Source organism: Poromitra crassiceps (genome assembly GCF_964638095.1).
Source record: "Poromitra crassiceps genome assembly, chromosome: 9".
Classification (NCBI taxonomy): Eukaryota; Metazoa; Chordata; class Actinopteri; order Beryciformes; family Melamphaidae; genus Poromitra; species Poromitra crassiceps.
Genome location: NC_139630.1, coordinates 52,686,829 through 52,713,448, shown reverse-complemented (window position 1 = coordinate 52,713,448; position 26,620 = coordinate 52,686,829). Strand labels below are relative to the sequence as shown.

Here is a 26,620-nt window from a genome sequence, read left to right as displayed (position 1 = left end):
AGATTGTGAACCACACAGGCGTTTGGCGTATGGTGTGCTCAGTATCAAGGAAAAAACACGCACATCCGAATCCAGATTGGGCAGGTGCCGAGCTCAAAGGTGAACAAGCAGTGAAAAAATGAATAAAAAGCTTGCACACTGCATGGGCTCCAGTTTCAGTGTTTTTATTTTAACACCCCAAAAGAAGTGACGTTTCGAGCGTCAAGCTCTTCATCAGACTGGCATAGGAATGTGAGACGCCATCTTAAATGCATACATTGAGGTCACATGATACAATCACAATGCAATCATGCAGGATGGGTTACAGCTGTGGTTACATGGTCAAAGGTCAAATGAACTTCTTAGAAGTACTAATTGTATACAATATACATGAAAACAACTTAAGACCATAAAGCATGATAAGGTTGTTCTTTGCATAAATCAATGTTGGTATAAGATACCATGTCCCAAACAGGTGAAGTGTGACCATGTATGATCAAGAGTAAGAGTACTATTATGAAATTCAGTGACAGTATCAAAATGTGAAAGACAAAAGTAAGAATTAAAATTAAAATTAAAGACCCTCACTAGGGTGTCCCACCGTCAGGCTAAAAGGCCGTCATCACGGGTGGGACTAAGCTATGGAGGCACCTCCAAGTGTCTCATGGGTGCATTACAATAAAACAATAAAGCCTGAGACCAACAGTTTAGAGATACCAAATAGGAGTTTACATAACTATGTAGATCGAGACCAACAGTTTAGAGATATCAAGGATGAGTTTATATAAAGGAATCAATGCCAAAGTAAAGGAAAACTAGTTGTGTGTAGTTCACAAGAGGTCACAAAAAAGGGCGGATGTCCAGTTCACGTTGTAGAAGATGAGTGTTGATGTCACCACCACCCCGTGGGAGCTGGACATGTTCAATACCCACATAGTTGAGGGAGGCTACAGAGTGTTTCATGAGGCTAAGATGAACAGCCACAGGGCCCTTTGGGTCATGGGTTCTAATGTTGCTGCGGTGCTCTGAGATTCTGCTTTTGAGCGGTCTGGATGTTTGACCTATGTAGGCAAGTCCACAGGGACATTTGAGCATGTAAATAACGTTTTTTTATGGTTTTACATGAAATTATTTGTTTGATGGCAAAAGTTTTCCCTGTGTGTGGATGGTAGAATGTGCTGGTCTTTCACGTGAAATTACATTGTTGGCAATTGCCACACTTAATTACCCGGTTCTACTTGGGGTAGAAAAGTGGGTTGGAGTAGGTAGGGGAGTGGGTGGACAGTCCGCTCTCACAAGCATGTTACGGAGGTTCGGGGGTCTTTTGAAGACGATCCGTGGAGGGTGGTCAAAAGGGCCTTTCAGGGAAGGATCCGTGGAGATGACGTGCCAGTGTTTTCTGATAATAGAAGACATTGCATTAGACAAGGGAGAGTATGGAACAGCACAGGTGATGAGTCTATTGTCAGTGGTTTGGGTCCTGGTCTTGTTCAGACACTCTGATTGTGTGATGTTGGAGAAACGTCGGATGCCTGTCTGACCCACTTACTGTTGTACCCCCTTGTTGTGAACCTCTGTGCCATGTCAGTCATGTGACTTTTAAAATCAGAGTCCGAGCTACAGATGCAAATACGATTGAGTTGGGATACCGGGAGGCTCTTCTTTAAAGGTGTAGGGTGGAATGAGTGGCCATGTAGCAGATCATTTCTGTCTGTTGGTTTTCTGTACAGGCTGGTGTTGAGAGTGCCATTACTGTTGATAATGATGAGAATGTCCAAAAAGTTCATTTTGACAGAGTCTTAGGTCATAGTGAATCTCAGATGGGCGTTCTGTGTGTTCATAAAGTTATGGAAGTCTTTAGAGTTTGGCCTTGGTAGAGGTCCAAATGAAAAAAATGTCATCAATATACCTTTTGTATGTGGAGATATATTGTAGAAAAGGATTCTTGGTGGGATTCAATATGGTCCCCTAGTTCCAGCCATCCGACATACAATGAGGCAAAACTGGGGGACATCTTCGACCCCATGCTCACTCCAGACACCTGTAGAAAAAAATCATTGCCAAACATGAAGTAGTTATTAGTGAGGACCGTCTCCATGAGTTCGATCCGTCAAACACACCACACTGGGTGAGTTCAGTACAGCAGAGTTCTGTTGTTGTGAGTGGAGACAATGTTCTGCTGCATGCAACCCCCCTTGTATAGGGACATTTGTATACAAAGATTCGATATCCATGGTGACCAGGAGGAAATTGTTCTGTGTAGGCTGAACAGTTTGCAAAGTTTGAATAAAGTCTATAGAGTGCTTAGTGTATGAGGGCAGAGACATCACACACGACATCTGCCCTTTTTTGTGACCTCTTGTGAACTACACACAACTAGTTTTCCTTTACTTTGGCATTGATTCCTTTATATAAACTCCTCCTTGATATCTCTAAACGGTTGGTCTCGATCTACATAGTTATGTAAACTCCTATTTGGTATCTCTAAACTGTTGGTCTCAGGCTTTATTGTTTTATTGTAATGCACCCATGAGACCCATGAGGCGCCTCCATAGCTGAGTCCCACCCGTGATGACGACCTTTTAGCCTGACGGTGGTGTCTGGGACACCCTAGTGAGGGTCTTTAATTTTAATTTTAATTCTTACTTTTGTCTTTCACATTTTGATACTGTCACTGAATTTCATAATAGTACTCTTACTCTTGATCATACATGGTCACACTTCACCTGTTTGGTACATGGTATCTTATACCAACATTGATTTATGCAAAGAACAACCTTAACATTTATCATGCTTTATGGTCTTAAGTTGTTTTCATGTATATTGTATACAATTAGTACTTCTAAGAAGTTCATTTGACCTTTGACCATGTAACCACAGCTGTAACCCATCCTGCATGATTGCATTGTGATTGTATCATGTGACCTCAATGTATGCATTTAAGATGGCGTCTCACAGTCCTATAGACCAAATCAGCGGGATGTTTACATTTACTTCCGGGTACCCCTGGGTCCACACATTATAATGGCGGTGAACGGCACAAACTGACGTGTTGAAGACAAAAACAGACAAAGAAGACAAAAATGGTTCGTCCGTGTTGTGTTGTTGTTTAATATCATTCATAACAACACTTTCACTAACGTTAGTGGAGACCAGACTAGCTTATTTACCTGTTGGACCAGACCAGAGTAGACTTGACGCTAAATTAAATTAACGTGGCGTCGGTAGCTCTGTCTGTAACGTTAACGAGTCTGCTCTCGCCGAGAAGAGCCTGGTGACGCGAGGTTACGAGTCTGCAAAAAAACAGCGAGTTTGACAGACAAACAAACATTATTAGCTAGCTAACACTACATAAAACAAACACAGAAGAAAGGCTAGATACGTCGGACAAGCATGTTTACCAACCGTTTAACCATTTAAATTGAAAGTAGTCGGCCGAAAACAACGAGAGGGTTTGACAGCATTTATTTGACAACACGCACATTTAAACCTGCCGCCTTCCCCAAGTGGTACCCGGAAGTAAATTTGTTTACATGGTGACGTCACGGTGATTTGGTCTATAGACCAGAACTGCAACGCGTCATCGCACTGCACCGCGCCCCTTTTTGGGGGAATGCGGAAATCCTCTTTGACTCAGGCTGAACGGACATGACGACAGTCCAGTCAACCTTAATTTATTCATATATCTCGACCGTTCAGGTTCGGGCAAGGTCGCAAAATAATTAGTAGACATGTTTATCAAACCAAAAAAACACTTGAACCCGAAATTAATGAATTGGTATTTTGTCTATGCTAGCTAAAAACACGGCAAAAATACCATCACAACAACGCTATTCATTCTTTCTATCCCCCAAAAAGGGGCGCGGCCTTGACGCTTTGGATGTGCAGTTCTGGTCTATGCCAGTCTGATGAAGAGCTTGACGCTCGAAACGTCACTTATTTTGGGGTGTTAAAATAAAAACACTGAAACTGGAGCCCATAGTGTGCAAGCTTTTTATTCATTTTTTCCATGATGATGCTCCGCCATTCCTCTGGTGCCATGACGTTTGTGGTGACCGGAAAACGGGAACGGCAGTGACTGCAGAGGAGAACATATCGGTAAGAGGCCAACCCACATAATAAAATACAGCACTTCAAATACTCTCGACCGCTTTAGATTATTGGTTCAGCGGCAAAGCGAGGGAAGGAGATGGCTTGAACCTTACCCTCAGGCTCTTTCTATGTTCGTCTCGGGACTTCACGGTAGTAAGAGCCCTCCCATGGACCATGCTTTTTTCGTTAGACAATCTGTGTTGGGCATTATTAAAATCACCTTATTTCTGCACTTTGAAGTCACAGGTAGGGTCGGGTGGTGCAAACTAATTATATCGGAAGCCTAGTTGCAGGAAAAAGTGAGCGGTTGTTCTTTTTTTAAAGACAAAGTTTGACGAGAATCACCGAGTTGCCTGGAAACAGAGTTCAGACGTATGCACACTGGCATCATTTTGTCTTATACATACATTCTGCAATGCATTTTAGACCACCACCGTTCACTTTTCCCCGCAACTAGGCTTCCGATATAATTAGTTTGCCCCACCCGACCCTACCTGTGACTTCAAAGTGCAGAAATAAGGTGATTTTTAATGCCCAACACAGATTGTCCAACGAAAAAAGCATGGTCCATGGGAGGGCTCTTACTACCGTGAAGTCCTGAGATGAACATAGAAAGAGTCTGAGGGTGAGCTTGAACCCATTGGCTATTGATAGCGTGGGAGAGTGTGGATAATTATGATTGGATAGGAAAGCGGTATGAATGAGACAGGCGTGAATGAATAGGCAGAAATGTGAATGGATGGGGCGTGGCTAAGTAGTCTACATCAGTGGTTCTCAACCTGGGGGTCAGGACCCTCCAGGGGGTCGCGGGATGATTGTCAAAAGAGAAAAAAAGAAGAAAAATCTCCCATGATGATTAAATCTCCCATACCAATGGTTTAATGTATTATAAAAACCATTTCAGTGAGTGAGTGAAATCAGTGTATGAATGCGTGCGCACTGTCGTTGGGTTGAGGTGGGAGGGGGCGGGGTCGTGAACCCCAGCCTAAAGGTTTTTGGGGGTCGCGGCTCAAAATGGTTGAGAACCACTGGTCTACATGATTGAAATTAGTCTGAGACCACACTTCAAGTACTCTAGAAAACAGAGAGGGATAGGGATTGAGAGAAGAAGATTAGATCATTAGAGGACAACAAAACTGCTTGAGAGTTTTAAGTGCTTCACTGTAATGCATGAGAACTTTACAGACCAGTGCTACAGTAGGTTTCCCAACATGGTCTTGCTTTTGCGATCAGAGATATTCCTCTTGCTCACCATCATTTCAGCTTCTAGTCGACCTCCATGGGTGTCTCATCCGTCTCGGATTCATCTATCTCCATGGGAGTCTCTTCCTGACCACACAGAGAGCTACAGGAAAACATTTGCACAGAGAATAGCATATCATCACTTATATTTACTTCATACAAACAAACAACATTTTAGTCATTCAAAGGCAGTTGAATTCATGTAATAGTATTTGCAGCCATAATAAAACTACACTAACCTGTGATGGCCTTGTTCATTACAGGCTTCATTGGTACCCTGCTCATGCAAGAAGCAAAACACATAACGCAAAATACAGGAAAACATTATACGCACAATATAAAATCTGTTTATTTCAATTATTGAATATGTACTGTATGTACTTGAAACCAGCTGAGGGAAAAGTCACCTGATGGATGGCAAATGTGTGACGGCCATAAACCACGACCCCAGGTTTTCTGTCAACGCACTGAAGTGGAAGCTGCAGTATCATAAAAAGTATGTTTTAAAAGTTAAAATGTCATGCCCTCCACTTTGACATGGAGGGCATGACATTTGAAAATGTCATCGGTTTCCACTTTTTAGCAGATGACTATAGACTAACCCAAAAGTCAAATGTACAGTACGCACAACAGTAATGCTCAGATCGGACTGATCATGCAAACGGTGTTGTGTTGGTGGTACTGTAAGTGCAGCAACCCATGTTAAAGGCTTGCCCAGGGGTGGATTCGAACTGCCGATCTTCGCTTGCTGGACGGACACGCTAACCACTGCACCAAGAGAGTTAGCTCCCTTGGTGGAGCTGATTAACGTGCCTTTATATACTGCAGAATGAGTTTAACTAACCTACTCGCTACCACTTGGGACTCACGAGGACTCGCATTAATTCGGTTACACATGCATCATACTCTTGTGCGTAGTCTGGCGATATTAATTACTTCTAGAATTGCATAAGCTACCTTAACATAGGGTTTACCTTTTACTCCTCAACAAACATGTTAAAAAATGATTTGTCGACAATACATACTTTTACATGAAGTGAAATGGTGGCCGCCATTGTCATGTTCACTTCTTGCTATAGAATCCCCGGCGGATGCAGCGTCAGAGCATAGCTGTTTTTTTAGGTTTAATTGTAATTTATTTTTTAGAACTCATCCACACCAGTTGAATAGCCCTGCTGTAGCTTATACAGTTAACAGAATCATGTTTCAATATGGGGGCACACGGGGGCACTACTGTACCATGTACAAGCATATCGTCAAAGTACAGCTGAACCGATACTAACAATTTCTGACTTTCCATGTCCAAAAAAGGGATTTTTTTTTAAACCAGATAATATACTGTAGATTCTGTTTCACCATGGTGCAAAGACAGCCAGTTACTGATGTTTTTTAAATTCCTCGATTAACTGGCTCTCAACAGTTCCCTTGTCCTTGTGGGAAAACAGTAAAGCTGAGACGTCCACATGGAGAAAAAGAGAAAACACGCCTCACTGGGTGACCAGGCATTTGCGGTCCGGGCCCCTAAATTCTGGAACTCGCCTGAGCATCTCACGCAGAGATGCTCATTTTTTGCAAGTCCAAGTCAAGTCTCAAGTCTTTGAGCTAGAGTCCAAGTCAAGTCTCAAATCTTTGAGCTAGATTCCAAGTCAAGTCTCAAGTCTTTGAGCTAGATTCCAAGTCAAGTCTCAAATCTTTGAGCTAGATTCCAAGTCAAGTCTCAAATCTTTGAGCTAGAGTCCAAGTCAAGTCTCAAGTCTTTGAGCTAGAGTCCAAGTCAAATCTTTGAGCTAGAGTCCAAGTCAAGTCTCAAATCTTTGAGCTAGAGTCCAAGTCTCAAGTCGTTGAGCTAGAGTCCAAGTTGAGTCTCAAATCTTTGTGCTAGAGTCCAAGTCAAGTCTCAAGTCGTTGAGCTAGAGTCCAAGTCAAGTCTCAAATCTTTGTGCTAGAGTCCAAGTCAAGTCTGAAGTCGTTGAGCTAGAGGTCAAGTCTCAAGTCTTTGAGCTAGAGTCCAAGTCAAGTCTCAAATCTTTGTGCTAAAATCCAAGTCAAGTCAAGTCTTTGAGCTAGAGTCAAAGTCAAGTCTCAAGTCTTTGAGCTAGATTCAAAGTAAAGTCTCAAGTCTTTGAGCTAGAGTCCAAGTCAAGTCTCAAGTCGTTGAGCTACAATCCAAGTCAAGTCTCAAGTCTTTGAGCTAGAGTCAAAGTTAAGTCTCAAGTCTTTGAGCTAGAGGTCAAGTCTCAAGTCTTTGAGCTAGAGTCCAAGTCAAGTCTCAAGTCTTTGAGCTAGAGTCCAAGTCCAGTCTCAAGTCTTTGAGCTAGAGTCCAAGTCAAGTCTCAAATCTTTGTGCTAGAGTCCAAGTCAAGTCTCAAATCTTTGTGCTAAAATCCAAGGTAAGTCTCAAGTCTTTGAGCTAGAGTCAAAGTCAAGTCTCAAGTCTTTGAGCTAGAGTCCAAGTCAAGTCTCAAGTCGTTGAGCTAAAATCCAAGTCAAGTCTCAAGTCTTTGAGCTAGAATCCAAGTCAAGTCTCAAATCTTTGTGCTAGAGTCCAAGCCAAGTCTCAAATCTTTGTGCTAAAATCCAAGTCAAGTCTCAAGTCTTTGAGCTAGAGTCCAAGTCCAATCTCAAGTCTTTGAGCTAGAGTCCAAGTCCAGTCTCAAGTCTTTGAGCTAGAGTCCAAGTCAAGTCTCAAGTCGTTGAGCTAAAATCCAAGTCAAGTCTCAAGTCTTTGAGCTAGAGTCCAAGTCAAGTCTCAAGTCTTTGAGCTAGAATCCAAGTCCAGTCTCAGGTCTTTGAGCTAGAGTCCAAGTCATGTCTTTGGTCACAAGTCCAAGTCAAGTCTCAAGTCTCAAGTCTCTACTCTTGCGTTCTATGATCTGCTGGATGCCATCTGGTCTGCTTAGAATACTATAAGGAATTCAAAGCATATACTGTATTATCCTCATTGATTAGGTGGCATTATTATTAGTAGACATTAGATATAGATTTATTTGATAATCAGTTCAAAAAATGCCGTACATTGAATGTACATGCAATTCCAAAAAGACATCAAGGATAACACAAAAAGTAAATTAGAAAAAACTTAATTCCATTGTGGTCCTTGGTCCATTTCCTTAATGTTAATGCACAAAGAAAAAAAGATTGTTCACAAGTCCCAAATCTCGAGTCGTTTTATTCCACTATCTGTTTATGAAGCTGTTTTGATCTATTCTGTTCTGTTCATCTGTACATTGTTTAATTGGTTCTTACTGTATGCTGTATCTCTTAATTGGTACTGTAAAGCACTTTTAACTCTTATCTTACTGTATTTCTATTATTCTGTATTAGGGTGACACTTTGAAAGCTTGTTTCGAAATGCGGTATACAAATAAATTATTATTTTATTATTACCCCCCATTAGTTGGAAGAAAAAAAGATACCCCCCACCCCACCCCCGTCAAAGAAAGAAAAATAAAACTTATAATCTTACCTCTTTTGTTGATGCCTTTGAACAGCAAGGTGATTATTTTAGCTTTTTCCATTTTTGGGAGAAAAACAGGTTGTTAAAGAAAGATAAGTAACATCTTCACTTCGACTATAATGTAGCCTGCAGATACGACTATAATGTAGCCTGCAGATACTGACAGCAGATATCTGCATTTACACCAAGCAACAGAGGAAATGGAAAGCACAGACAGGAAATGGCACACAGTTCCGAAACGTGTGTGTGTGTGTGTGTGTGTGTGTGTGTGTGTGTGTGTGTGTGTGTGTGTGTGTGTGTGTGTGTGTGTGTGTGTGTGTGTGTGTGTGTGTGTGTGTGTGTGTGTGTGGGTGGTGCCTTAGAGTGGGAGTGATTCAGACAAAGCCACACAGAAACCACCATAGCTCATAAGACATGTGTGTGGGCGTACTGTTGCCCATTGTTGAACTAAGTTGACACCTTGTGTCAAAAACGCCGAATTTAAAATGTTTAAGCAATCAACGTTGTCAAGTGTCTGTGTAAAGTTACAGTATCTGGTATGCTTGTGCAAGCTGGAAATGACATTTTCATGATGTCAGTCAGCTCCTCTCAATGGATGGTTTTGTTTTTTCAAGGAGAAGGCACTTATGTTAGTAGTTAGTCAAAATAAATAAATACACTTTTATAAAGTTATTTCACTTTTGTTTGATTACATTTATTTCGCTGAATCTCTAGAATCTCAGTTCAGTTTAATTTGGTCAAATGTTACCATCTCATCACCCAAAAAAAGTTGGTAGCAAATGATGTTGACATGCAAATTTTGACATTGGAAAATTGTGCAGGAGGATGGTGATGCAGAGGCATAAGGCCGTTAGTCAGGCACAAAGTCAACTATTCCAGGCTATAACAGGGAGCCTATCAGGGAGACATCACTCTTCTCCAACTGAACACTAATTGTTATCAAATTTGATACGATTATATTAAATTAATCACTATCAAATAAACTACTTGTTTTTTGCATTATATCATTTCCCACTTTTTATATTTTTGCATTCCCAAAAACATACACAACCAAAAGTAGAAAATCTGTACTTTTGCCTCACATTGATATTTTGATTGAAATTATTAGATGAAAAGTCCCTTTTGCTCATAATTTGAATTACACTGACCAGAAAGCACATAGAAAAGCTAAATGTTATTGAGTGGAATCAAATAATACAAAATTATTTCATTTCCCTTCAGAATCAGAATCACTTTTATTGCCACAGTATGCAAGATTGCATATGAGGAATTTGTCTTAGTGTCATTATGTTGTTCCGGAGGTCTGAACTCCACTGACTGGAGGAGGCCCGTGGGGAGCTTGGCTCCGCCCAGTGCTATCAGATCTTCCCTCCCAGACAAGTCCGGCCCGTCTGTTCTGTCTAGGTTTGAGCCTGGCTCAGTTCTCATAGCTTGCGTCGTCATGGGTGTGTCTGCCAGGAAAGTCCCTTAAGCCTCCATCATCCACCATTTGGCTTAAAGACCATGTCTTTTTTCTTAAGCTTGAAAAAATTAAATTCACTCTCAGGGGCTCCATAGACCGTTTCTATAGGAAGTGGCAATGCCTAATAGACTACTTTATTGGCCTTCAAACACTCCCCCCGGAATGAGAAAAGAACTTAGTGCTAGGATTTTCTTAGTATTGTAGCGAATCAGCAGTACACATACAGGGGTGAGCATTGGTAGTGTCTCAACTACAGATAGGAACTGATGTGTGGGAGTGTTGTATTGGGGAACACTATGCTGTGGGGATACTTCCGGGGAGGACTGAGCATGCGCGTCAGTCTCCACACACTGCTAGAAGGGAAGGTTGCTAGTTATGAGCGTGACAACCGCTGAGAGTTGTAATATAACTAACTGAGAATAAAGAACCTTGTACCAACAAGAAGCCTCTGCCTCATGAGTTACCAGGAACGTTACACTGGCGTCAGAAGTTTAAACGGTGAATATTGCCTCCAGATTCAGCGAAATGGTTAACAAGTTCCTGAAGAAAGAGCGCAAACGACTCAATCGAGAGGCGGGAAAGGCAAGAGCCGGAGCAGACTACCAGGCGTCCGAGGAGGAAGATGTCTGGGTAGACGCAGCCGCTACCACAGAGAGCCAAGCGGGAAAAACAGCAGAAAGCCTGGGGTTGGTGAAGATAAAATCCGGACTAGACAGCGCTATCACCGTAGCCACGGAAGCTATCCCGCGGCTCAAGGGAGCTATGGCAAGCTAGCGAGGCGGGAGAAGGAGCGGAGGAACCGGGGCCGGTGAGGGTGAAGATCGAGCGGGTTGACATTGCCGCTGTAGCCATGGAGGCTGTGCCACAGCCCAGCGGAGCTAGCCTGCGGGCCGAGGACAAAGACGGGACACGGGTCGAGGCGACAAAGGACAGCGGGCGGCGAGGAAGAAAGGAAATCACCCCGCCAAAATTCAACGGTAAAGGCGAGTGGGAGGCATACTGCAAGCAGTTTGAGGAGGCTGCAGAATGGAATGGCTGGACGAGAAGGGAGAGAGCCAGCCATCTCGTGATGGCCCTCGAGGGCGAGGCTACGGCGTGCGTGTCGGCAATAGCTGATACAAAGGACTTGGATGTGGTGATGGGGACCCTGCGGAGACGCTTCGGCCGATGTGAAGAGCAGGCCATCGTAGCCGCGGAACTGTGTAACAGACGCAGACGGCAGGGTGAGTCGCTGCGTGCACTGGCAACGGACATTGAGACTCTCAGCCGGCGCGCATACAGCCAGCTACCGACGGAGGCGCTGGATGGGTTAGCCCTAAACTACTTTGTCCAGGCCATCGAGCCACGGAGTCTAAGCCAGAAGGTAACGCTGGGACACCCGAAAACACTGGGAGCAGCGCTGGGGTTGGCGCTGGAGATAGAGACAGTAGAAGGCTGGGACAAGAGCAGCGGCATAATGGAGGCCGCCCCAGTGGTGAGAATGGCAGCGGAGAGCCAGCTACAAGAAGAGCCAGCGTGGAAGACGGCCTTGGCAGAGCAAAGCAACATGGTGAAAGAGCAAGGCAACAGGGTGAAAGAACTGTCCGAGTCAGTACAACAGCTGACAGAACAACTGCTCCGCAGAGCGACCCTGCAGCCCAACCCCGCTCGGCAGCCCACCCAGCGGAACAACAGCTGGGCCAGAGGGAGCATGATCTGCTGGGGATGTGGACGCCCCGGGCATCGGGAAGCAGACTGCCGCCGGAGAGCGTGGAACCAGGGAAACGGCACAGGGCCCGTCCAGATGGGACGAGACGGGTCTACGATGCCACAGTCCCCGTAGCCACGTCATCGCAGGAAGGAGCCCACCGACAGCAACGGGGAGGTGGGGCTCCGCCGGGCCCCGAAGTAGACGACATCGCCGGAGCTGTCAACATGCAGAGCGGGCCGCGCGCGATGAACGGCTGCCATGTTCCAGTCTACCTACAGGGGAGATACTGCGCCGCCCTGGTGGACACGGGGTGTACGGCAACGCTGGTGAACGTCAACATGATGCCCGAGGGGACGCGCCTGGAGCAGCCAGCAGCACAACGGCTAAGAACAGTATCCGGTGAGTTGATGCCAATGAGGGGGAGGGGACACGTAATGATAACAGTGGGGGGACAGACAGTGGACTTTCCGGTGTGGGTGGTAGAAATGACGGGGCCCTGCATCCTGGGGGAAGACTACTTAACGCTAAACAAATGCACAGTAGACCTAGGAAAAAGCACATTGACATTTGCAGGGGGGCCAGTAGTCCAGATGGGCCACCCTCCCACCGTTCCAGAGGAGAGAGCTAATGTAAATAACATCACTGTATATCGCGTCACCGTAGAGCATGAGCCCCACCCAGCAGACCAAGCCCCTCCACAAAGCCCCGCCCCTAGCCCACCTCCAAACACTTACCCTCAGCCAGCGCAACAGGCAGAGGGGGAGAGAGAGAGGGTAGAGATGCTCAGGGGATTGCACCAACGCCAGAGCGAAGGGTTAGAACCCCAGCAGAGCGATGAACTGTGGAGGGTACTAGAGGAATATAAAGACATTTTCGCCATGTCGGATGATGAGCTAGGCTGTACCCACCTGGTGGAACACGAAATAGACACTGAGGGGGCGCGACCCGTCAGGTCATATCCCCGTCGGGTCCCAGCAGCGAGGAGAGAGATAGCGAACGAAGCTGTAGAGAACATGCTGCGGGCGGGGATCATTGAGCCATCAGACAGTCCGTGGGCGTCAGGGGTAGTGCTGGTGAGAAAAGAAAATAGCCCCAAAATGCGATTTTGTGTAGACTATAGGGGGCTGAACAAAGTGACAAAAAAAGACGCATACCCGATGCCCATCATCGAGGAACTGTTAGACGCCGCGGGAGAGTCATCCTGGTTCTCATCCCTAGACCTCCGTAGCGGGTACTGGCAGGTGCCCCTCCGCGACGATGCCAAACAAAAGACCGCCTTCCGCACAGAGAAGGGGCTGTGGCAGTTTCGAGTACTCAGTTTCGGGCTGTGCAACGCACCAGCAACGTTCGAGAGGTTAATGGAGAAGCTGCTGGGAGACATTCCCCGATCCGAATGCGTCGTGTATTTAGATGACATCTTGACACACGGGGGCACGTTCCAGGCAGCAGTGGGGGCGTTACCAAAAGTCCTGCAGAAGATAGCAGAGGCGGGTCTAAAGTTACACCCAGACAAGTGCCACTTTCTGAAGAGGAGAGTGGAGTTCTTAGGGCATGGCATCGGCGCGGGGGGGATTCGCACCCTGGAAGAGAAGACTCAGGCGGTCATGGAGTGGCCCACCCCCAGAAACAAAGGCGAACTCGAGAGCTTCGTAGGGCTAGCCGCATACTACAGGAAATTCGTAAACGGGTTTTCTAAAATAGCGGAACCACTGTTCAGGCTAAAAGAGAAGAACGCAGACTTCCACTGGACGACAGAATGCCACCTAGCCTTTAAAGCCCTCAAGAAAGCGCTGACCGAGTCTCCGGTGCTTAGAGCACCAGACCCCGCCCTGCCGTTCCTACTAGACACTGATGCCAGCAACGGGGGTATGGGGGCCGTGCTGTCCCAGGCGGGGCCGGACGGGGAGCGGGTGGTGGCGTACTACAGCAAGACGTTCGATAAAGCAGAACGTAACTACTGCGTCACCCGCCGGGAGCTCCTCGCCGTAGTAGAAGCACTACGACACTTTAGATATTACCTCCTGGGACAGCCGCGGTTCACCATACGGACCGACCACTCGGCGCTGCAGTGGCTGTGGTCCTTCCGAGAGCCGGAGGGGCAAGTGTGCCGCTGGTTAGAGAAAATGGCAGACTACAACTTCACGATAGAACACAGGGCAGGGGCGCGCCACGCGTCACGACGACCCTGCGCAGAGAGAGGGTGTACGTACTGCGAAAAGAGAGAAGGAAGAGAGAGAGAGCTCCAAGAGGAAGCTAGGATCTGCCCTAACCACACGGGGGATGGACCAGTGTGCAAGACGCTGCGGATGGCAGAGGCAGCAGATTGGAGGGGCCACCAAGAAAACGACAGGGAGCTGTCGCCAGTACTGAAATGGGTAGAAGAGGGCCAGAAGCCGCCCTGGGAAGAGGTGGCAGGGGCCACCGACACAACCAAAGGGCTGTGGGCAGGGTTCGACACCCTGAGATTGAGTAGCAGAGTGCTGATGAAGTCCTGGAAGGAGCCAGCGACAGGAGAACATAAGTGGCGGAAAGTAGTGCCGACGACGCTGAGGGAGGAGGTGTGCAGGAGCTGCCATGGAACTGTAGGGGCTGGGCACTTTGGGGTAAACAAAACCCTCCGTCGCATCAGACAAGGCTTTTATTGGGGGAGGATGGGGAGAGACATACAGGACTTCTGTCGACGCTGCGACCTCTGCGCAGCGTACAAAGGCCCGTTAGATCAGTCTCGCGCCCCGCTCCAACAGCTAGCAGCAGGAGCCCCCATGGAGAGGGTAGCAGTAGACGTGATGGGACCTTTCCCACGCTCAGACAGTGGAAATCGATACGTCCTGGTCGCCATGGACTATTTCACAAAATGGCCAGAGGCGTACGCACTGCCCGACCAGGAGGCGGGGACGGTGGTCGACGCACTAGTAACCGGCATGTTCAGTAGGTTCGGAGCACCAGAGACCCTACACAGTGACCAAGGGAGAAACTTTGAGTCACGAGTGTTCGCCACCATGTGCGAGAAACTGAACATTAAAAAGACACGGACCACAGCATTGCACCCCCAGAGCGATGGCCTTGTAGAAAGATTCAATCGAACGCTGAAAAAGCAGTTGGCCATCCTCACGGAGGAGCACCAGAAGGACTGGGACACGCACCTGCCTCTCATCCTCATGGCCTACAGATCTGCCACACAAAAGTCCACCGCCTGCACACCAGCTCTGCTCATGTTAGGTCGAGAACTGCGGACACCAGCAGAAATGCCGTTCGGCAAGCCACCAGATGCACTGGACGCTCCCCCGGGGCGAGAGTACGCCAGGAGGCTACAAGATCGCTTAGAGTCTGCTCACAACTTCGCTCGGGACCAGCTAGAGAAAGCACGCATGAAACAAAAAAAGGAACTATGATGTGAGGGCAAAGGGAAACCATTTCCAGGGGGGAGAGTTGGTCTGGGTGTACACACCCCGGAGAAAAAAAGGGCGTAGCCCTAAACTGGACTGTCACTGGACAGGCCCATGCAGGGTCATGGAGAGAATGGGGGAGGTGGTGTACCGAGTGCAGATGCCACTTGGTGGCAAGAAGGTACTCCACCGAGACAGGTTGGCCCCATACCGGGGGGGGTGCACCTTTCCCCCAGATCTCGGCCACCCGGCGGTTTCACCTAGACAGGGTGAAAGAAGGACTCTGTTTCCACAGAGAGGGGCGTCCGGCCATGACCGGGCGGCCCCCACTCAGGGACTTGAAGGCCCAGAGACACTGCAGGTGGGATCAGCCCCGCAGGCAGATTCACAGAGACTAACACGGCCACGGAGAGAGCAAAGGGCTCCAGGACGCTTTAACAACTTTGAGTTGTATTAAAAAAAAAAAAAAAAAAGAGAGGAGATGGTGGTTGGAAATGTTGAAATGTTGTAACAGAAAGTAAAGGATGTGCATGACATGAGATATTGTGGGGGAGGAGATGTGGGGAAGTCTGAGATTGAAACATAAAATGTGGTTGAAAAAAACAAAGAAGCTGTTAAAAAAATGCTGGGTGTGTTTTGGTACAAGGGGATGTGTGATGTGGTGGGCGTTGACCTTATTGTTGGGTGGGGAGTATGTAGCGAATCAGCAGTACACATACAGGGGTGAGCATTGGTAGTGTCTCAACTACAGATAGGAACTGATGTGTGGGAGTGTTGTATTGGGGAACACTATGCTGTGGGGATACTTCCGGGGACGACTGAGCATGCGCGTCAGTCTCCACACACTGCTAGAAGGGAAGGTTGCTAGTTATGAGCGTGACAACCGCTGAGAGTTGTAATATAACTAACTGAGAATAAAGAACCTTGTACCAACAAGAAGCCTCTGCCTCATGAGTTACCAGGAACGTTACAGTATTAATGTAATGCTGTTTTTCCTGCCTGAGACCAACTTGTTATATATGAAAAGTGCGAGAGTATCATTGCATTGAAATAAGTAAATGATGCCTCAAGTGTAAGGGAGTTCCTTATATGTCTGTAGCTTGCAAGGTTAAACTTCAGTGAGTTGGCTAGTTTTTTATATGCTTTTTAAAGTTCAAGGTCAGATCCAATGTGTGACACCCAAGTAGGATATTTAAATTCATACGCATTCTTGGATGCAACTGTCAGCCCTCCAAACCAAGATACAGCATAGTCAACATGACACTGCACTAGGCTAGTAGTCTTAAGACTGTCTCTGTCAAGCAGATTAGCCTTTCTAGCCAAAAACTTGGTGCGGGCGTTTACTTTACCCAGCACCTGTGTAAAGGAATGACTCACGGTCCTGTTGCTTGGTTTTAGTGGCATCACAATTACTATGAGAAGCCACATGAGTTCTAAGTAGTGATGGGAATTACGGCTCTTTGAAGGGAGCTGGATCTTATGGCTCCGTTCCTTTCTGAGAGCCGTTCAAAATAGCGGCTCCTCGTTCCTTTTTTTTTTATGGGGCGCGCACTACTATTTCTCTGAGAAATCACTAATATAATGATATGGTATGATTTGGATCAGATTTGATTAGACCCACCACTATTTCATTTTGCATCAGTGGACTGCAGCAGCATTAAATTACTCATACAGTATTTCCAGACCTAATGTCAATAAACTGCATTGTAAACATTACACAAGGTGACACCATATCATCTGCTTATTTAGTCAGTGAATTTACTGACTAAGCTGAAAGTTGGCTGTCCTTGATGCAATTCATGCAACACTTCGCTACCCAGAAGGTCGACAGATGCACTCCGGTTTTGATAACTGAGTCTGCCCACCCAGGCCAGCTACAGCATGCGCCTAACGAGTGCACCCGACCTATCCTCCCTGCTCAGCGGACTAGCAGAGGGAGGGAGGGAGGTCTAACCTGTGTGTGTGCTGGGGAGCGGCAGGCAGTGAAATTTGGGCACAACATTAAAACGAACGGCTCTCAAGTAGGACTCGGTTCCCTTCGTTCATAGCAAAGAGCCGTTCAATAGATTCGGGTCGTTCGCGAACGTCACAACACTAGGCTCTAAGAACAAGAGTGCTGCACCACAGTCAGGAATTGGTGTGAGTCACCACATGACATTAACATAATCAGAAGACATGACATGAAGACATCTTGGTGTTGAGTGACAGTAACTCTAAGATGTCCACATAATGTAAGTAACTGGAGTTTCAACCTTTCAATGTGCATGTGTGCGCACACACACACACACACACACACACACACACACACACACACACACACACACACACACACACACACGCACACACACACACACACACACACACACTTGCTCTGCTTAACATGCAGGACCAACTCCACTTGGCACAGTGATCCAGACACTCCAACTCCTTTTTGTTATAGGATATCATGTGACTTCCTTCATGTAATGTCAAGTCAAGTTCTACACACAGGAGATTACTTTATGTAATGGAATATATTCATTACTAAACTACATACTCAACAATCAGGTAATCAGTGAATATGATCTATACAAGAGGTAGATGAATAGTGTCAGCATCAATACTGATTGGCATGTTTTATTCACACTGATTCACTAATCACTACAGCAGTAGAGACTCATCAAAGGCTGCTTTATTGATAGAATATCTTGTAGGACTCTGGCTTCTTCCCCATCTGTTACTGTACATGTATTATGGCTAAGTCTTTTCCCCCTTTTATTTAATTTTTATTTATTTTTCGTATCCTTTGCTATGGTGTGTATATATGTATGCATACATTTTGCTGTTGTCATTTATTGATGTGCTTTACTTTGCTGTTCGGAATCAGAATTGAATGTACACTGACTGAACCTGTATAAGTCAGGTTTTTCAAGGTAGGGGTGGGAGGGAATGGGGGGGAGGAGGGAAGGGGCATCTGCTGTCAAAAAATAAAATCTGAAGCAAAGAATTAATGTTGACTGTTCATGTTTGCCATGTTTGTCCTTCAATAAAAATCATTGGGGGGAAAAAAGTGATAGTGACATGGTTAGGAGAAGGCGTCTAGCCATTGGACTGGTCCCACTTATAGCTTGTGCCCAGGCCAGATATGACAGCACTGGTGTTGTCTCCCTGGCAATCCCGATGGCAGTGATGATGTCATACTTGACTATGACATCATCATCAACGGCGGCGCATCCAGGTGGCCTGGCATTATGACCTCATCGGTGGCCTGGCATTGTGATGTCGTCAGTCTCAATAGAGATGATGTCATACTTGACTATGACATCATCGTCAGTAGATCTCCAGGCGGCCCAAATTTCTAACGCAGCGTAGCGGTCATGTCAATATTCAGAGATAAAGAAATAGGAAAAGCAACAAAAAGACAATCACAACAGTCAGTGCAGTCATACAATATATACACGATTGGAGGAGTGTTCAGTATAAAATATGAATTTACATTGAATTTACATGAATTTACAGTCCGAGGTAAATAAGCATTAAATTAGATATGAGTTACAGTCTAAGCGGTGCACGATGTAGTTAGCAAGGGTAATCTAATGGTGTAAAGTTCTGGTAGAAGAAGCAGCTGTACTTTAAGTGATGAGTGAAGCCCAGCTGCAAAGTCACATTTGGTGGGGTTGGGGGCTCGTGTCAGTGGGGGGGGATTCAGCTGAGTTCAGGTGGGTTCAGGAGGAGGTAGTTGGGGGTGTTGGTAGGGACCTTGGTGGAAGGGGCTTACGGGCCTTGATTGTGAGGCTGATGGCAGTTGGGAAGAAGCTGTTCTTGTGGCAAGAGGTTCTGGTCTTGACAGACCTCAGTCTCTTGCCGAGGGGGAGTGTTTTGAAGAGCTCGTTGCCACGGTGGGATTGCTGGATTGATTGATTTTATTTTGGATAAAGAATGACAACATCCAAGGAATGACATGAAAAAGCGTAAACACTTATTTCCATCATGGTCCCTGAAAGGGGTTTGGCCATGATCTTACGAGATCGCTTCAGTGTTCTGGCTGCATGCAGGTCCTGAAGGGATGGCAGGTTGCATCCGATCACCTTCAACGCACAGCGGATGATGCGCTGCAGTCTGTTACTGTCCTTGAGAGTGGCAACAGCATACCAGACCATGCCCGTAGCTAACATTGAGGACACCGAGGTCATGACCTCTGTATTTTTTTTTAATAGCCCCAGCCCCCAGATCTATTCATCTGTCATTGATGTTTTAAAGCCCTCATAAATAACATGATATATGACATAGTTGATCAGAAATGCAACAATTTGCTTCCTCTCTGTGCAGAGGCGAACCGTAGGCTACCATTAGGCAAGGTAAGGCGGTTGCCTTAGGTCCCGACCTACCAATGGCCCCATAAAACTGTGGGATTTTTTTTTCATTATTTTTTTTCTTTTACTTTGCACTATGTCTTTCTAAAAATCCATACGCTAATGCATCAGAATGACAAATTCATGAATCATGGGTGTCTCGGGCCGCCCCCCCCTCTTCCCCCTCAGTCCCCACTAGTCTAGACTATTCCATGAATTTACTGCCGGATTGGCTGGTGTGATGGGGGAAGGAGGGCCCCGTCTACCAATCACGACCACTCCTCGTGGCCTCAGAGATGGGCGAACATACATCAAAAATTATTTTGATACAAATACTTGCTCAAAAAATGTATCACAATACTAATACAAAATACAAAATGGTCTGAAAAATGTATTTGAAATACAAATATGTATTTTGTATTTTGAAAATACATAAAAATACGTTTTATAAAAACTGATAGAGAGCTGCAACAATTAGTCAATTCATTGATTCATTACCAAAAAATACATTAATTTTATTTAAGGACAAATGTACTAATTCTCTGATTCCAGCTTCTCAAATGTGACATTTTCTGGTTTCTTTAGATGGTAAATCATCTCTTTAGTCATCTATCTTGATATCCTATATTGACAAGAAGAAAATGACTGGGGCTGTCCTGTTAGATTTTACTGCAGCATTCGATGTAATTGATCATGAATTGCTGCTGAAAAAACTTGCAAGTTATGGTTTCTCTCAGCCAGCATCATCATGGATAAGAAACTATTTAACAAATCGCTCACAGACAGTTTTCTTTAATGGTAGTTATTCACAAGCTAAATCAGTAAGATGCAGAGTGCCCCAAGGAAGTTGCCTGGGACCTTTGCTCTACACCATTTTCACTAATGATCTGCCTCTAGTACTCAATAACTCCTCCATCTCCATGTACGCAGATGATTCAACTATATACACATCGGCGCTCACAGAAAAATAATTAAATACTGTCCTTGACTCAGAACTGAAATCAGTGGTTGAATAGATACAAAATAATAAACTTGTATTAAATACATCAAAAACAAATAGCATTGTATTTGGTTCAAGTCATGTCCTTAGTTCTAACCCAGTCTTGAAACTCTCAATAGACAATGTGACAATCAATCAAGTCCAGGAGACAAAACTTCTTGGAATTATATTAGATAATAAATTATCTTGGTCAAAACACATTGATAAACTTGTAGTTAAAATGGGTAATGGGATTTTTATTGTTAAAAGATGTGCAAAATTTCTGTCGCCTGTGATTCTCAAGCAGGTTATTCAAGCTATAATTTTGTTGTATCTTGATTATTGTCCAGTGTTGTGGTCTAGTGCTGCAATGAACAAGCTAAGGAGACTGCAGATGGTACAAAATAAAGCAGCTAGGATTGCACTTCATTATGATAATAAAACAAATGTGTCAGCCATGCACAGCTCCATTTATAAAAAATAGACTACTCTACTCACTTCTTATGTTTATGTGGAATATTCTTGACACTAAAGACCCCTTATCTCTGTATGAAAATGTATCTGTAAGTCATAACAGGCACACATACTCAACTAGACATGCTACTGCAGGAGGTTTTACACTTCCAGTAGTTAGAACAAATGTGATGAAAAGAACTGTCATGTTTAGAGGTATGCAGGAATGGAACACCCTTCCCACACATATTACACAAAAGAAAAGCAAAAAATATTTTAAATTCTTGGTAAAACAGCACTTACTACTGTGATAATGCTATGTATGTGTGTATGTATGTGTATGTATATATGTGTATGTATATATATATATATGTGTGTATGTATGTGTATACATATGAATATAGAACATATTGAAGCATGTACATAGCTAATATATCTGGGGATGGTAATAGTTATATGTATAATTATATATATATAAGATATGGTAATGGTATATATATATATAGGTATACATAATATGTGATGTAGTTTTATGTGTATTCTACACATCTGTAATGGTATGTAGGTAATTCTGACTATGCAATATCATGAAAGGTACAGTATGTATGTATGTATGTATGTATGTGTATGTATGTATGTATGTACAGTATGTATGTAATATCTGAAGTTGTACCATTTGTACAGAATGTATTTTTATACAGAATGTAAATTGTGTATGTGATATCTTGAAACTATGCAAGTTGTTTGACCCCAGGAAGAATAGCTGCAGCTCTGCTGTAGCTAATGGGGATCTTAAATAAAGACAAAGACAAAAGACAAATGACATATGACTCAAACGAGACATGAAACTACTTGTTTGAGTCAGCTATAACTATGGGCTGTGGTGATAACTTTGAAGCTTCACCGCAAGGTACCAGGATGTCCCAATTATATAGTGTGGGTGTCAAAGTAGGCCTCGGCTTGACAAAGGAAAAACTTCCACAGCACTTGATGTAAAAAGCAAAAACAAATCTTTAATCCACAGCTCTTCTTACAGGAGTATTCCACGTTAAGTTCTTCTAATTGACCAAAAGAGACAGTAACATGCCGGAATCTTCCATGGTAACAGAAAGAAAATAGTGTTGCCTTTACACAAAATGTGATGCTTCCATCAATATGAAATAAGTCAAAGCTTATTAGCTGACATAACAAATTACTATTTATAAACGTATTAAATAAAATGACTTAAGCATGTGAATTTACATAAATTGTTAAACAAATAAAGACTGTGGATACAGTATTTACTGAACTAAACATATAAACATAATTTGGCTCCCACATATAGAATGATACGGGAATGATGTCTAGGCGCCCCGAGGGCCCCTGAAAAGAAGAATTAGTGCAAGTGAAACGCAACAACGGACTCGAGTTGACTTGAGTCCCTGTTTTGATGACTTCAAGATTCAAGATTCAAGATTTTTATTGTCACTCCGTAGTACAAGTATCACGTGTGAAATTCTTGTGCTGTAGGCTCCGTTACAACATAGTGCAAAAAATAAAAGATATATAAATAAAAAACTAGAGGCAACAAGCAATAGAGCAGTAAGTAAGTCAACTTGCAACTTGACTTGACCAAAAATAAACGACTTGAGATTTGACTTGGACTTGGAAGTTAAGGACTTGACTTGGCTTAAGACGTGATGACTTGGATGACTTGCTTGTGTTCGTCGGTTTAAACATTAAATATAAAATATTAACATGTTTAAAGTTGTCAAGTGTCTGTGTAAAGTTATCTGGTATGCGAGTGCAAGCTGGAAATTACATTTTCATGATTGGATGACTGGCTGTCAGTCACGCTCCTCTCATTGGATGGTTTTGTTTTTTCAAGAAGGCACTTAGTCAAACTTAAGGAATATAAGCCTATATGAAATTATTTCACTTTTGTGTGATTACATTTATTTCGTTGAATATCAAGAATATGAATTCAATTTGACATACTTTTTGAACGGGTTAGATAAATTGGCCAATAATATCACTATTAGACAGGTACTAGTATCTTGCCTTTTTTCTTTATAAAGGAAGGTGACTGCAGTATCTTGGGTGGGGGAAAAAGTTACTTGACTTTGGACTTGCCTAAAGACTCGACTAGGCTTGACTTCACATAATCTGTGACTTGACTTGACTTGCCCAAAACAAAATGACTTGTACTTACTTGAGACTTGGTCCTGGATGGGTTAAATGCAGAGGACACTTTTCACCGGCCACCGTCAGCATGCATATTGTGGTGTTCGTGTGACAATAAAAGACGGGCTTGTCCATTACAAGAGAGGGGAAAGATCTGTCTGATCTGTTGGGACTATTTGCTGAAAGGTGTGACAAAATATATACCTGTTGTATTTTATGAACAGAGTTTTTAAATAACTGTGAAGCTGGTGCTGTGAGAGTCCCATTTGCGCCCACAATGGGCCTGCCGCAGGGATTGTCTTTTGGTTCTTTGAGAACTTTAGGTAACATGTAGAAAGTGGTGAGTCGAGGATGGTGTTCAGTTCACATGATATGAAGCCATGTTCATACTGTAGGTGTTAATCCAACCTCTCTAGCTCTATTCAAAATAACAGAGTTCCTCCTTCATATCTGGAAGCGGGTAAGTCCCCCTGCTGTAAATGGGACTCAGAACCTTCACAGTTCATTACATTATTATATTATTTAAATATGATTTAAACCCCTATATGTTCATAAGGTATATCTTCAGGTTCGGGACACAGACATTTTGAACAAATTGATCAGAGTTGATGATATTGTCTGACTTTATGGTTGCCACGGATGTAGAAGCATTATACCCTAATATTGATCATTCTGATAGCCACCCTTAGAGCACCGAACCCTGTACACCCCCTGCAGGCTTCATCATGGAACTGAGTCTTACAGCAAGTTACTTCAGAGAGAAACTTGAGGAAATCGATTTCAGACCATCTCTGCAATTTGGTTATTATACCTTTTGTCTTTTTTTGTCACGATTAGGCTATATATTATCTTGCCATAATTTGTTATTATGTTACTTTTGTGGTTGACTGATGCTATCCATATAGCCTACTTGTAGTATATTTAGTACTTGTGTGTGTGTGTGTGTGTGTGTGTGTGTGTGTGTGTGTGTGTGTGTGTGTGTGTGTGTGTGTGTGTGTGTGTGTGTGTGTGTGTGTGTGGGGGGGGGGGGGGTAGGCTGTAAAACTAGCCAATAGGAATGCAAACACATTTGATTGGCAGCAGAATCAATCAATTGAAGGCTGTAAACTGTGGTTTAAACTCAGCTTAGTCTCACTAGTTTCTATCTGTATTAATTTATGCTACGAGCCAAGCAATCTGCCCCTTCGAATGGACACTGTGAGGGAGGGAGGGAGGGAGTGATGAGTATGTCTGTGAGTGTGTACTTCACATTAGGTTTTGCTGGGGACGCAAGGTGGGCGAATGAGCATTGCACGATTTTTTCATCTATAGCACAAATGTTAAAAAAAAAGATGGGGGATACTTTTGATTGAAGGTGTTTCAACACGAGTAGGCCTATTTACTCCGGGGGAGGGGGAGTCCGCTTTGTGGACACTCCACCTGCTCTCTCACCCCATGGTGACCAGCAGGCTAAATGCCAGTGATATAGTGAGCTTCAGTACTTGAATTCTTACACTCCCACTCCCACTTCCTCACACACACACACACACACACACACACACACACACACACACACACACACACACACACACACACACACACACACACACACACACACACACACACACACACAGAGTATAGTGACATTAGGTTAATTCTGTTGTAAAGTGCATCTAAGGCGTTAATCTGACAGCACTTTCAATTTACCGCTGATCCCCTAATCAGGGATTATGCTGGAATCTGAGGTTAAAAGGTCTGCAGGAACCTATTGTTTTACTGCCCTCACTGGGTTGGAACAGGAATTGCACAGACCAGTGGAGATTAGGCTGCATTATATAGTGTGTCCAGGGACGGCTGGTATCAATGGGCTAGGGGGGCTAAGCCCTCCCTATCATTTCCAATAAAATGAGAAAAGTATTATTATTATTTATTCTTTACATAAATTATATCAAACAAACTTAGAATTGGTTGTTTATGTTGGTGGAAGCTATAGAGCAGCAACAGCGCCATCTGTAGTCACAAGAAAATCATCAAAATGGGCTAGCTTTGTCCAGCCCAAATACACTAGTGTCAGGCTTCAATCACCTTCGTTATAAGTGATTGACAAGTGTCTGGCATGCCCCCCTTGAGCTGCCGCCGTCCAGAGCCTTATAATAAAAGAGTTCCGACATCTCCATTCACTCCAATGGACCAGTTTTTTTCCAGGAAGTAGAAAGTGGAACTCTTGAGTTAAAAAAGCAGCACTGTCGAGTTGCAGCAAAATAGACAGTTTGTTGTACTCTGAAAGGTTTCCCCCCCCCTTGAATCAAATTGTACATTATCAGCTTTATTTTAGCATGCAAAAGTAGCGCGAGACCCATTCCTGGCTGTTCATTGGCTAATGAGTCTTGCATTTTGGTCCTCCGCTGACGCCAGGACACTACCGCCGTCTACGGCCCGTTTGGGCTAAACGTTCAGCCCAGTGGTTCAGCCCACCAGGACCAACCTGCCACTGACTTGACAACCAATGACAGCTCAAATATGAGATTCACACTATTTACTTCCTCATCCATTTTCCTTGTCTGACGGGGGGGAATTACAAGTGAAGAGATTGGATGCACATTGGCACAAACGACAAAATCGTAAGTTTTGTGTTACATGGTTTGAACGCTTAGACATCAAAGGGAAAAGACGTGGACATCTCTCTCTCTCTCTCTCTTGTTTTTGTTAAAATGGCATGTGTTAATGTGTATCCAAAGGTAGAAGGGAGACATGCACAACCCAGCCTAGTAGGGCAGGTGCAGAACTTACGGTGATAACTATAGAAAAAGTTGTAAAAAGTTTGCACACTGCAAAGGGCTCCAGTTAAGGTTTTTTATTGCAACTCCGTGGGTAACGTTGCTAATGTGTAGCCTACAGAGCAAAATAGTCAAAGTGTGTGTGTGTGTGTGTGTGTGTGTGTGTGTGTGAGAGAGAGTGTGAGTGAGTGAGTGAGTGAGTGAGTGAGTGAGTGAGAGAGAGAGAGAGAGAGAGAGAGAGAGAGAGAGAGAGAGAGAGAGAGAGAGAGAGAGTGTGAGAGAGAGAGAGTGAGTGATACAGAAAGTTTTGCATCAGGCAATTCTTGTAGTGTCGTTTGTTGCTGCAATTTGGTATCTCGGATGCGGCTGTTGCTGCAGCATGAGCTATTGATGGTTATCATTTTTTTGCCCCTCCACCCAATATCACCACCAGCTGTCACTGAGTGTGTCCCGTCCCAAGGCTCTTGGTTGCTATTGTAGCTTTCGCCCTGACCGACCAGAGGAGGCACTAGTGCAGCGACCAGGATATATACTACCCTTAATCCGGCTTCCCACCCGCAGACACGGCCATTGTGCCCTGTATGGACGCAAGACCAAGCTGGAACACAGGGGCTCGAACCTGTGACCCTT

The 26,620-nt window shown here is 44.4% G+C and overlaps 1 long non-coding RNA gene across 2 annotated transcripts; it reads right to left on the bottom strand.

Annotated features, from left to right (window-relative positions):
* Window positions 1-148: 148 nt before the first annotated feature.
* Window positions 149-8,948, bottom strand: LOC310781980. 2 transcript variants are annotated; one of them, XR_014552997.1, is made up of 5 exons: window positions 8,780-8,948; window positions 5,721-5,792; window positions 5,553-5,590; window positions 5,324-5,416; window positions 149-1,378 (listed from the first exon to the last, which is right to left on the bottom strand). It is a non-coding gene; the product is annotated as an uncharacterized lncRNA (long non-coding RNA). The 2 variants fall into 2 exon arrangements; XR_014552998.1 differs by lacking the exon at window positions 149-1,378 and adding an exon at window positions 3,961-4,057.
* Window positions 8,949-26,620: the final 17,672 nt, after the last annotated feature.